The sequence below is a fragment of the Urocitellus parryii genome, unplaced genomic scaffold, assembly GCF_045843805.1.
Source record: "Urocitellus parryii isolate mUroPar1 unplaced genomic scaffold, mUroPar1.hap1 Scaffold_49, whole genome shotgun sequence".
Classification (NCBI taxonomy): domain Eukaryota; kingdom Metazoa; phylum Chordata; class Mammalia; order Rodentia; family Sciuridae; genus Urocitellus; species Urocitellus parryii.
In genome coordinates this window covers 125,559-136,650 of record NW_027554054.1, presented here as the reverse complement: position 1 = coordinate 136,650, position 11,092 = coordinate 125,559, and the positions used below count along the sequence as shown (strand labels likewise).

Here is an 11,092-nt window from a genome sequence, read left to right as displayed (position 1 = left end):
ACCACTGAGCCACATCCCTAGCTCTTCTTATATTTTATTTAGAAATAGGGTCTTGCTGAGATGCTTAGCGTCTTGCTAAGTTGCTGAGGCTGGCTTTGAACTTGCAATCCTCCTGCCTCAGCATCCAAAGCTGCTGGGATTATAGGCATGAGGGACATAGACTTTTTAGTTCAGAAACCCTGGGTTCTATCCCCTTCCCTGCCACTTGCTACTTTGGAGATCCTGGACATGTGGCTTGGCTTTTCTGACCCTCCCTCTACCTATCTGCAAAATGGGGATGATATCTGTAGCCCCTCTTTCAAGACTCTGTAAAGATCCACATGGATTGTGTGCGGTGACCATATCCCACATAGCAAGCACTGGACTAATTCATGCCTTTTCAAAAAAGTATTTCAGATTCAAAAAAGCACATTCCTGGTAACCCCAGTGAATCAGGAGGCTGAGATAGGAGGATCAAAAGCTTCAGGTCAGCTTGGGCAATTTAGTGAGATCCTCAAAATAAAAAAAAAATAAATAAATAAGTAAAAAGGGCCAAGGTTATAAGGCTCAGTGATAAAGGCACCTGTGGGTTTGATCCCCAATTCCACAAAATAAAATAATGATTTCATGAAATGTCAGCATATTGCAGAGATGCAGTAAATATTCTTTGGATTCATGCTTGGCCTTCAACAAAAGTTAAGATGCAGCTGCCTTGAGTCTGAGTATTTTGTGGGTGCTCCATAGTACCCTAAAGTTTACCTTGTCTGCCTGTGCCCTGGCAGCCTGGACACCCTTTGCCTCTTCACTGGAGGGCCAGCAGGGGTCTCTGAAATGACTCTATGGATGGAGTAAAAGGAGCAGGCTCTGTCCAGGGTGAGGGCCCTGGGAAGCTTCTATCAAGGTGTGTTAATGCAGGCTGGAGGTCAGGAGCCCTGGGCCAGCCAATGAGACCTGAAAGCTTAGTCCCAGCCTGGTAGAAGGTTAAGGGCAATGCTCCAACATGAGGCTTACCTGAGCTTAGTTCCCATGCTGCCATTTAGTGGTTGGGTGGCTACAGGCTCCTCTCTGGTCTGTGAAATCAGGCTCATGTTGTCTGCTGTGCTCATCAACCAGGTTGGGGTTGAGGATGCAGTGATATAGCAAGAATGTACAGATACAATGGAGTGTGGGACCCGAGTGTCCTGGGAAATCAAATGAGAACTTGGCACATCTTTTTCAGAAGGCAGCTGAGTAAAGAGGAAACCTTGAACCTGGGCTCAAATCTTGGTTCTGTAATATTGGGTCTGTGTGACCTTAGGTAAGTTACTGAACATCTGTGAATCTGGTTCTTCATGTGAATGCATAGTCTGTTATCATGAAGGCATAATGGAATGATTCAGAAAGCATAGTTGGCCTGTGGGAAATGGCAATGCCCATGTTGGAAGGTGTCAGGACATCTCAAGAGGAACTTCCAAAAGTCCCAAACAGGAAAATGCCAAGGTGGGCACAGAACAATTAAGAATTAATTGCCTCTAATCATCAAATAGTATTGGAGTCCCCTTTCCAAGCCAAGTCCCCAAGCTTGGTGCCAGGGATTCCTGGAGGAGTCCCAGAGCACATACTGAGAATGAATTGGAGCAGCCGTCTTATGGGGCTGGTGTCCTGGCAGCCATCCCAGGCCTGGGATCCCTCCCCAGGGGCTGTGGTCCAGTCTTTCCCAACCTAGTGCCCACCTTGGACTTGCTGTGCTCCAGGAGAAGACTCCTCTGGCCAGAGCCTTCCTCCACAGAACATGGTCTCTCCTTCTGTGACCCCAATCCACAATGTCACTTGAAGCAGAGGGAATGAGAATGGCAAGCTAGGAAAGAGCTGTGGAAGTTGGTCTGGATCCAGGGAGCAGTGACAGTAAAGTGCGGCCCTGCCTGCACTCCTGGGGGTCATGCTCAGGCAGAGGGGTGCATGTTGGAATACATGCTACAGAGGGCAAACAGGCATGGGAGAGGATAGGTGTGGCAGGATCCTGCTCTGGTTTGGATGTGAGGGGTCCCCCAAAAGCTCAGCTGTATGACCATTCAAGAGGGTTCGGAGGACAAATGATGGGATTGTGAGAGTCTTAACCCATCAGTGAATTAACCCCCTGATAATGATTGACTGAGTGATCACTGAAGTGATGGGTGTGGCTGGGGAGGGTCATGGGCCAATTCTTTGGGATATATAGATATATATTTGTATTTGGCAGGTGGGGCCTCCCTCTGCTTCCTTATCATCATGTGAGCCCCTTCCCTCCACCACACTCTTCCGCCATGAGGTTCAGCTCACCTCAAACCTTGAGGAATGGAGCCTGCTGTCTACCCATTGAGACCTCTAAAAACATGAGCCCCCAAGTCAACTTTTCCCCTCTTCAATTGTTCTGGTTGGGTCCTTCCATAGTGCAACAAGAAAGCTGACTGAAACAGAGACTATTTCCAATCAGGTGGCAAGGAACTCTTCCCATTTGGTGGCACAGGATACAGAGGAACAGACGGACCCAAGGTCAGCCAGCAAGGTTCTGGAACATTCCAGACGTCTGCCCTTCCTCTCTGCACCATGCTGTGTCCACGGTCTCCTCACACTTTCTCCATGGCCTTGTCTTGCTCGTGCCCACCCCTCTGCAGGGACAGCCTAGCTGGCTAGGCCTTCCTTCTCTCAGGCAGCAGAAGCTGCTGGGAGGATCTGAACTCCAGCCAGTCAGGGTGCTCTCGGTCCCTCCCTGCCTGGTCTTGGGGAGGAGGCTAAGGACTCTCTCCACAGAGGGGGCATGTTGGGGGCCAGGAACTTACAAAGGCAAATCATGTCTGGGGAAACATTGGCTGCTGAGAGCTCCAGCTGTGGGGGCCACTGATGCCCCCTTGGTCCAGATGTTGGCCTCACCCACTTCCCTCCTGCAGCAGCACATTTGAAGAGAACCTTATAGGCCAGCTGGTGAAGGCGATCCCCCACTCACTGTCTTGACAGGGTCACAGTGAGAAAAAGTGTTGGCAAAACCGCTCTCCCACTGTCTTGACAGGGTCACAGTGAGGATGAATGCTGGCAAAGCCACGCTGGTTGGTGGGTAACCGAAACCATGAGACCCTTTTTTATGTAATTGAGACTTTGCATTTTCATGCTTATGTTTCTCACAGGAGGCATGAGTATGTTAAATGCCAAACAAATTAAATTTCAGATGGCTAGAACAGAACAGGTAGTTCATGCCTTGGAGGCCGTTCTACCATCCCTCAGCATATCAAGGACAAAATAAAAGGCTATTCTTCTATCTTAGTACATTGTGGACAAATCTAATAACAGCCAACAATCATCCTCTGAAAAACAAACTCTTTGAGAACTAGTGTACCTTGACTGAGAAACAAACTCTTTGAGAAATAGTGTACCTTGACTGAGAAACAAGGAAACTCTTCGAGAAAGCAGCTCAACCAGTTTTATGAGAATAAATTTAGGAATCAATTAAAATGGCTTTATAAGACACAGTTTTAGAATAATGTTAGAAATATTATTTTATTTAGACTCTTAAGTTTAGAAATTCTTAAGTCTTTAGTTGTATAGGTTTCTGATATGTTTTAAGGATGATTCATAAACTTTAGGGCATTTTAAATATAAGATTTAAAGGGACTTTTTTAGATGGTAATTTTAGATTAAAAATAAAGTACACGTGTACTTTAAGTTAATGATTAGTTAGGAGACTTAGAGTCTGGTTACGTAGTTTGGTATTAGTTAATAAGAAAATAACATATCTTGGGAAAAATAGTAAATCTTGGGAAAATCTGAAGGATGTAAATTGGTGACATGTTTTATTGATGATTCTGTACTTTGATGATTGTATGGCTGGGGGTCATATCCTGGAAGGATGTAGATTGGTGTGCGCTCAATCATGGTTAAGGAAGTATCATGTCTTGGCAAAGTTTTAAATTATATAACTAATGACGTATTGTGAATCTATAATGATGAGAAAAATTGTAATAAAAAGGGGACACAGAGAAAGCAGCTTTAGCTCTCTCTCTGAAGATTGCTCAAACGGAACGACTCCTGTCTCATCATTTTGCCGACGCCACTCCTCCTTCAGGACTCCCTGGACCCCACCGGGCTGGACCCAGCAGAGAGCGACACAGAATCCGGGGTGGGGAGTGGGCTGGCAGGGCCACCCAGCACCATCCGTGCACAGCTAGCCATCACTTCTGGGCTGAGAGTGTCCCAGGGAAGGTGGGGCCACAGCATCCCCTGTCAAATGTCCCAGATTTCCTTGCTGGGAATGAAAACTGAATCCAGAGGTGGGACCCATGCCATGACCCTACACTCTCCCAGGACAGAATGAACTCCTTGTCCCTGGAGTATGTCAGCAGGGTCTGCACCTTCAGAGCTAGTGACAAGCAGGATACTCAGGGCCTTGGAGGGGTGGGCCGGAGGCCTTCTTTTGGATTCTTGCCAATTGCCTAACCCCTGATCCTAAAGCCCACAGGGTGCCCAGTCCACCCTCCTCTCCAGCACCAGGAGAGTCTAGAACTTGCTTCTTTAAATCTCCCTTCCCTGAATGGGTCAAGGTCTTGAGGGGACCCTCCCCTGCCCCCAGTGCACAGGGACACTTCTCTTAGTGCATCCTCGCTGGCTGGCTGGGAGCCGCAGACAGCACTGTGACATGAGGGGACATAAGGGGGCTCTCACATTTCACCTGGCTGGGCTCCTGGGCCGCCAGCATTCTGGCTGGCTGATGTCAACATGAAAGGGCCCCGTGATTAGGAGAGCCCCCTCCCTTTCCCCCTCACCTCTGCTAAGCCCCACTCTGCAGCTAACCACTGTCTGAACCTCCCACCCTCTGGAGCACCCTCTCGCTCGCCTGCCAAGCCTTCCCCAGAATACTTCAGCCTCACCCCGCAGGCTCTGCCAACAGGGATGAGAATCCCAAGGCCCGGTGGAGGGCTCAGGGCTCCATATTGCAGAGGAGGAAGGGGGTCTGTCTGGCCTAAAGTTAAGCCATTAGGCCAACCATAGGCCAGAATGATGGAATAAATCTTTGTGGGTTCATTAATGCTCTGAGGCGAGGAGGTCTCCCAATCTCAAATCCAAAGACAGACAGAGCAGTGAAATTTCCCATGAGACCTTCCAGGTATCTGCCCTAAATTTTCGATGTGGCAACTTTTTAAACCTTTTATTTTGAGCTAATTTTAGATTTACAGAAAAGTTGCAAAAATAGAACAGATAACCTAGCTTTCCCTAATATCCACATCTTACATAACCCTACACAATGGTCCAGCCTGAGAACTTATTAGTTCAGTACTGTCACCTGCACTTCACATCTTATTATTGGAAGCTGGGTACAGTGGTGCATGTCTGTAATCCCAGCAGCTCAGCAAATTAACAAGGCCCAAAGCAACTTAATGAGACCCAGTCTCAAAATTTAAAAATAAAAATAAAAATAAAAAAGGGCTGGGGATGTAGCTCAATGGGAAAGCACTCCTGAGTTAGATCCCCAGTACCTAAAACAAAACAAAACAGCTCTTATTGGAATTTCCCATTTTTCTACTAAGATCCTTTCCTGGTTCCATCACCCCATCCTGGATCCCACACTGCATTTAATTGTTATTTCTCTTTTGTGACCCTGATCAATTGGTGACAGTCCCTCAGTCAATACTCATCTTTCATGACCTTGACAGCACTGAGGAACAGGTGTTTTGTAGAACTGTGGGTTTCCTTGTGTTTTCTCAAGATCAGAGGGAGGCTCTGCAGTTTGGGCAATGCCACATAAATGGTGCTGGCTCCTTCTCAGCTCCCCATAATAAGAGGCTCACGTCATCAACATGTCTGATGACTAGTGGTGTTGACCTTGATCACTTAGTTAAGTTGATGTCTAAAGGGTTTATCCACTATAAAGTTACTATATTTTCCTTTTGAAATAATAAATATCTTGGGGAAAATACTTTGAGACTAACTGCTCCCCATTTTTCTTCAAATGTTCACCCACGAATGATAGCACCTGTTGCTGGATCACCACTCATTGCTGAGGTGACATCTTAGCAGTGATATTTTATTTCCCCCTTTTCCCCTTAACTATAAGGGAAAGCTAACCCTTCTCTATTTATTTATGCATTCAATTATTTACATCAGTATGGATCAAGAGATGTTTACTTGAGGCTGGGGAGCCAGGATACACACCTGTAATCTCAGTGATGTGGGAGGCTGAGGCAGGAGAATCACAGGTTAGAGGCTAGCTTCAGCAATGGAGTGAGATCCTCAGCAACTTAGAGAGACCCTGTCTCAAAACAAAAAGGGCTGGGGATGTGGCTCAGAGGAAGAGTGCTCCTGGATTCAATTCCAGTTCTGCAATCAATCAATCAATAAATATCCAGTGCTATCATTATCTATTTTCTGCTCAAATTGTTCCTGCTTTGACTACTAGAACTTTTCTTGAGTTAGCTCCTGTGTTCTTTTGACATGTCCCACCCCCCACTTTTGTGAATGCTTCCTTCTCCTCTGGCACCACAAAATAGTCCAGCCTTATCTTTCCCTGCCCCTGTCCAGTTTCAGACATTTCTCCAAGGAGCTTTGTTCCCTCTTGTTGGGGAATGGTATTAGAAACCAAGGTCCAATGCTTGATGTGGTCACTGGTACTGGGATGTCATTGTTTCTAGGTCTCCGCAGCTGACAGAGCTGGGGAACATGTGTGTATATACTAGCCCATTGTGCTGCAATTAAAAAATGTAATTTATTCTTGTTCTTCCCTCAAGAGATCTACTTCATTTCCTGTAACTGCCTCATGGTATTACTTGGCAGGGATGGAGCAGAATCTTATTTAACTAGTCCTGGAATGGTGGCTATTCATATTATTATACATTTTCTTCTTTTTTTCTGTACTGGGGATTGAACCCAGGGGTGCTTTACCACTGGGTCACACTCCCAGCCCTTTTCTTTTCTCTCTCTTTCTCTCTCTATTTCTTTAAATTTTAATGTAGGATCTTGCTAAGTTGCCAAGGCTGACCTCCAAATTTCAATCCTCCTATCTCAGCCTCCCATGGCCCTGGCCTTACAGGTGTGCACCAGGGTGCCTGGCTACATTTCCTTTTATATCACCAAAGTGCTCTAATTCCTATGTGTACCAATTGCCAAGTGCTTCTTTGGGGCAGACACCAACATGTGAAACTGTTGGGCCAAAGGACGTGGGCATCTGAAATGTTGATGGTAGCTGTCAGTGTGCCCTCCGAGGGAGCTGTACTCATTAGCAGTCCACCATTCAAGCTCATGCATGTGCCACCAGGACCTGAACTTTCACATCCTCCACCTCCCAGTACTGTCTCAAGATGCCAAAGAATGTGTGCAGAAATGTGTGAGTGAGTTCATAAGCTTTATAACATCAGAGGCAAGTGAAAGATGCCATCAAGAGAAGAGGAAGACAATCAATGGAGAGGATATTCTCTTTGCCATGTCTACCTTAGGCTTTGACAGTTATGTAGAACCTCTGAAATTATATCTTCAGAAATTCAGAGAAGCTATGAAAGGAGAGAAGGGAATTGGTGGGGCAGTCACAGCTACAGATGGACTAAGTGAAGAACTTACAGAGGAGGCATTTAGAAACCAGTAACCAGCTGGCTTAATAACTGCAGATGGTCAACAACAAAATGTTATGGTTTACACAACGTCCTATCAACAGATTTCTGGTGTTCAACAAATTCAGTTTTCATGATCTGAAGAAATGACGGAATGGGGAGTAGAGAGAAGTGAGCGTGTACGATTTGGGAACAGAGACATGAGAGGAAATGACTGGTGAAGCGCTGTCTCTTTGTATATTAAGTAGCTGTAATGTAGCTTCTTGATGCTTGACTAATTGAGGTGTTAATTCTGACTTGATGAGAATCTTTTTCATGAATGATTTTAGAGACAAACTTGGATTTTAAAGGTATTAAAATATTTTTGTTTTGTACAAGATTTTGTTGCTCTGTATGATGCCTGTATGCATTATATATTGCAATTTATTACTGTCAGAGATTTGTAGACAGTTTCTTATTTTCATATTGAATCATGTTACTTTTGTAATTCAAGTAAGCAGCTGGGTTAATTCATGATGTTTGCCGTTTTAATAAAATATAAGAGTAGAGTTCATTTTGAATGCAAGTTGCCTTTATTATAAATTTGAGTTTGTCTTAGCTATGTAATAACTTGCATGATAACCTAGCTAGATTTTTAGCACTTGCTGTATTTATTGAAATTATTTTTTTCTTTTTTTTTGGTAAAAAGCATTCATAGCTTAAGCAGCACCAATTTTTTTAAATGTAATTGAATAATTAAGTGTGAATGCAGAAGCAAATATTGTCTGCCCTATTAAACTTGGTGCCCATTAACAGTGTTTACACTGTTCATTGTGCCTGTTAATGTAGTTTTAGTTACTGGAGCTTTTGTTTAACACTAGGTTTGTTTTTGATTTATGTTATTATGAATGTTGGAATTCATTTCAGTTTAATGTGGTCCTGGCACTCCTGAAATGGTGCCCCTTTTGTTTGGTATTTGATTTTTTTTCAAAGTGTATCTTCAGGTATTAACAGTGTCCTCTTCCAGAAGAGTATTTTACAGTCTGTTGATAAATGTCTTCATTTTACCTTTTTAATTGAAATATCAGGTTTCCTGTTTTATCATGGGAAGCAAGAAATATTGGACACCATTGTGCATACAGACCTTTTGCACGAGTGAGTGAACATAATGGAGTGAGTGCTGTGAAGGTATGAAGTAGAAGCAATGTGCTGTCTTGATCTTTGCAATAAACTAAACTTAGATAATTTAACTTTGTATAATTTAGCAGCATGTACTTGAGTTGTTGCTTTTTTAAAGTGAGGATTTGTATTTTCTCATTATTCTTTTTGGTGATATTAACTAATAGGAGGGGTCTTTATATTGTAATTTCAAAAGTGGCTATTGGATAGCTTGCAAGAAGGAAGCTTGGGTGTACACTGTATGTGAGGGACATCCAGGTGTCTGAGGTAGAGCAGTTTCCTAGATACAGGCTGAGCAGACACGTTCACTTTGCTGGGAAGAACCTTTGGGAGCAGCATCTCCGAAGTCGGTGACTCCCTCGCCTCCTACCCCCATTCGAAAAATAATCTTTATTATAGAAAATTCAAAAAGGAAAAAAGGGAGAGGGTGGTTAAGCAGAATCCACAATCATCCTACTGTGTTGAAATAACCAATGTTAATATTTTGATAAATATCATTTGTCCTCTTACTTTGCTAAATATGTATATTTTTATAAAAATGGGCTCATATTGTGCATACTGTTTTGTAACTTGCTTTTTTCACTTAACAATATATTGTAAACCTGTTTCCCAGGTTATGCATAGTCTTCTGCATCATTTTTATTGGTTTGTTACTCTGTTGTATGACTGAATCATAATTTATTTAATCGTCCATTGGACATTTTGACTACTGACAACTTTTTACAGTTATAAACACTTCAATGAAAAAAAAAGAAATTACCTAGAATTAATCATACTGGGTAAAAACTGGGAAATATAAGGTAAGTTAAGAAGCTTGGTAGGGCACACTAAGAAAGTGCATCAAATGTTTAATTGCAATTCCAGAAAGAAGAGAGACTGAGGCATAGATAATATTTGAGAAGATAGTGACTGAATTTTTTCTAAAAGCAACAATCCCAAACACTCTAAAAATAAAAAGAAACCCACATGGACACATATCACGGTGATACCGAAGAAAACCCAAGGCAAAAAAAGATAAATCTAAATAGAAACAGAGTTTTGTTTTGTTTTGATTTTTAAAGACAAATTACCTTCTAAAGAGAGGACAGGTTGACAGTTAACATCTCAACAGAAAGAGAATAACTAGAAAATAGTGGAATAATATATACTGAAAGGAATGAAAGAAAATAACTGCCAACCTAAAATTCTATACACACAAAGATATCTTGCCAGAATTGGGACAAAATGTCAGACAAAGCATCAAGAACTTACTACCAGCAGGGTCTTACTCAAGGAAAATATAAAGGCTGTATTTCAGAGAGACATGTCACCAGATAGAAAGTATGAGAAGTGAGAAGACCTAAGAGTGAAAATAGAATAAAAGCAAACCACTAATCGGATAAAACAATCTTAATTTAATAATTATACCATGAAAATATAACATAGCTTGGTTGGGGGTGCAGAGAGTGGAAAAAAATAAAAAAGATTTCATTGAGGGTAACAGAGTTGGATGTGGCTGAGGGGCAGAGATTGGTGGAACCAAGAGGAATGAGGTGGAACTAATGAATTAGGTTGTGTAGCCAGGTCCAGGAGCTCATTCCTGTAATCCCAGAGGCTCGGGAGGCTGAGGCAGGAGGATCTCAGGTTCAAAACCAACCTCGGCAACAGTGAGGCACTAAGTAACTCAGACCTTGTCTCTAAATAAAATATAAATTAGAGCTGAGGATGTGGCTCAGTGGTTGAGTGCCCCTGAGTTCAATCCTGGTAGCCAAAATAGTAAAAATAATTCTTATTATTATAGTGTGTAGACCATGCAGAATGACATCATGTGGGCCTGGTGGGTCATGCCAGTTGTTCATCCCAAGCACAGGAGGACACTATTCTAAGTTGCAATCAGGGAAGAAGTTGTCCAGTGAACGCTCTGGGTATAGGCTAAAGCAGGGCAGGAGTGGATAGAGGGTGTCCACTTAGGTTGCTTTTGCAGTTCTGATTGGGAAATGATGACAGTTTAAATTACGGAGAACAGTGCACATGGCTGATTGTGGGTGGAAACAAGAGACAGTTAGGACATACCACTGATGGCTTTTGAGACACACTGAATACGAGAGTGAGCAGAGGAAGAAACTGAGAAGGACACTGCTACGTTCACCCAAATCCATATGTTGAAACCTAATCCACAACACAGTGGTATCTGGGGGTAGGGCCTTTGGGAGATGATCATGCAGGGATGGAATGGCTCTTCGACACTGGAAAGAGAGCATGAGAGCCCATGTTGTGTTTTCTTCCCCAGTATAGGGATTGCCTTGGCTCCCATCCCACAGCCCACATAGAAGCCTGGAAAAGAGGTGGGGAGAGACCATCGGGAGTGAGGGTCGATGCAGTTGAAGCCCTTCCCCACGTGGGACGCCCCAGTCCCCGGCTGGCGGACC

General features: G+C 43.5%; 1 pseudogene; it reads left to right on the top strand.

Moving 5' to 3' along the window:
• Positions 1-7,225: 7,225 nt before the first annotated feature.
• Positions 7,226-7,718, top strand: LOC144252617 (nuclear transcription factor Y subunit beta pseudogene; annotated as a pseudogene).
• Positions 7,719-11,092: the final 3,374 nt, after the last annotated feature.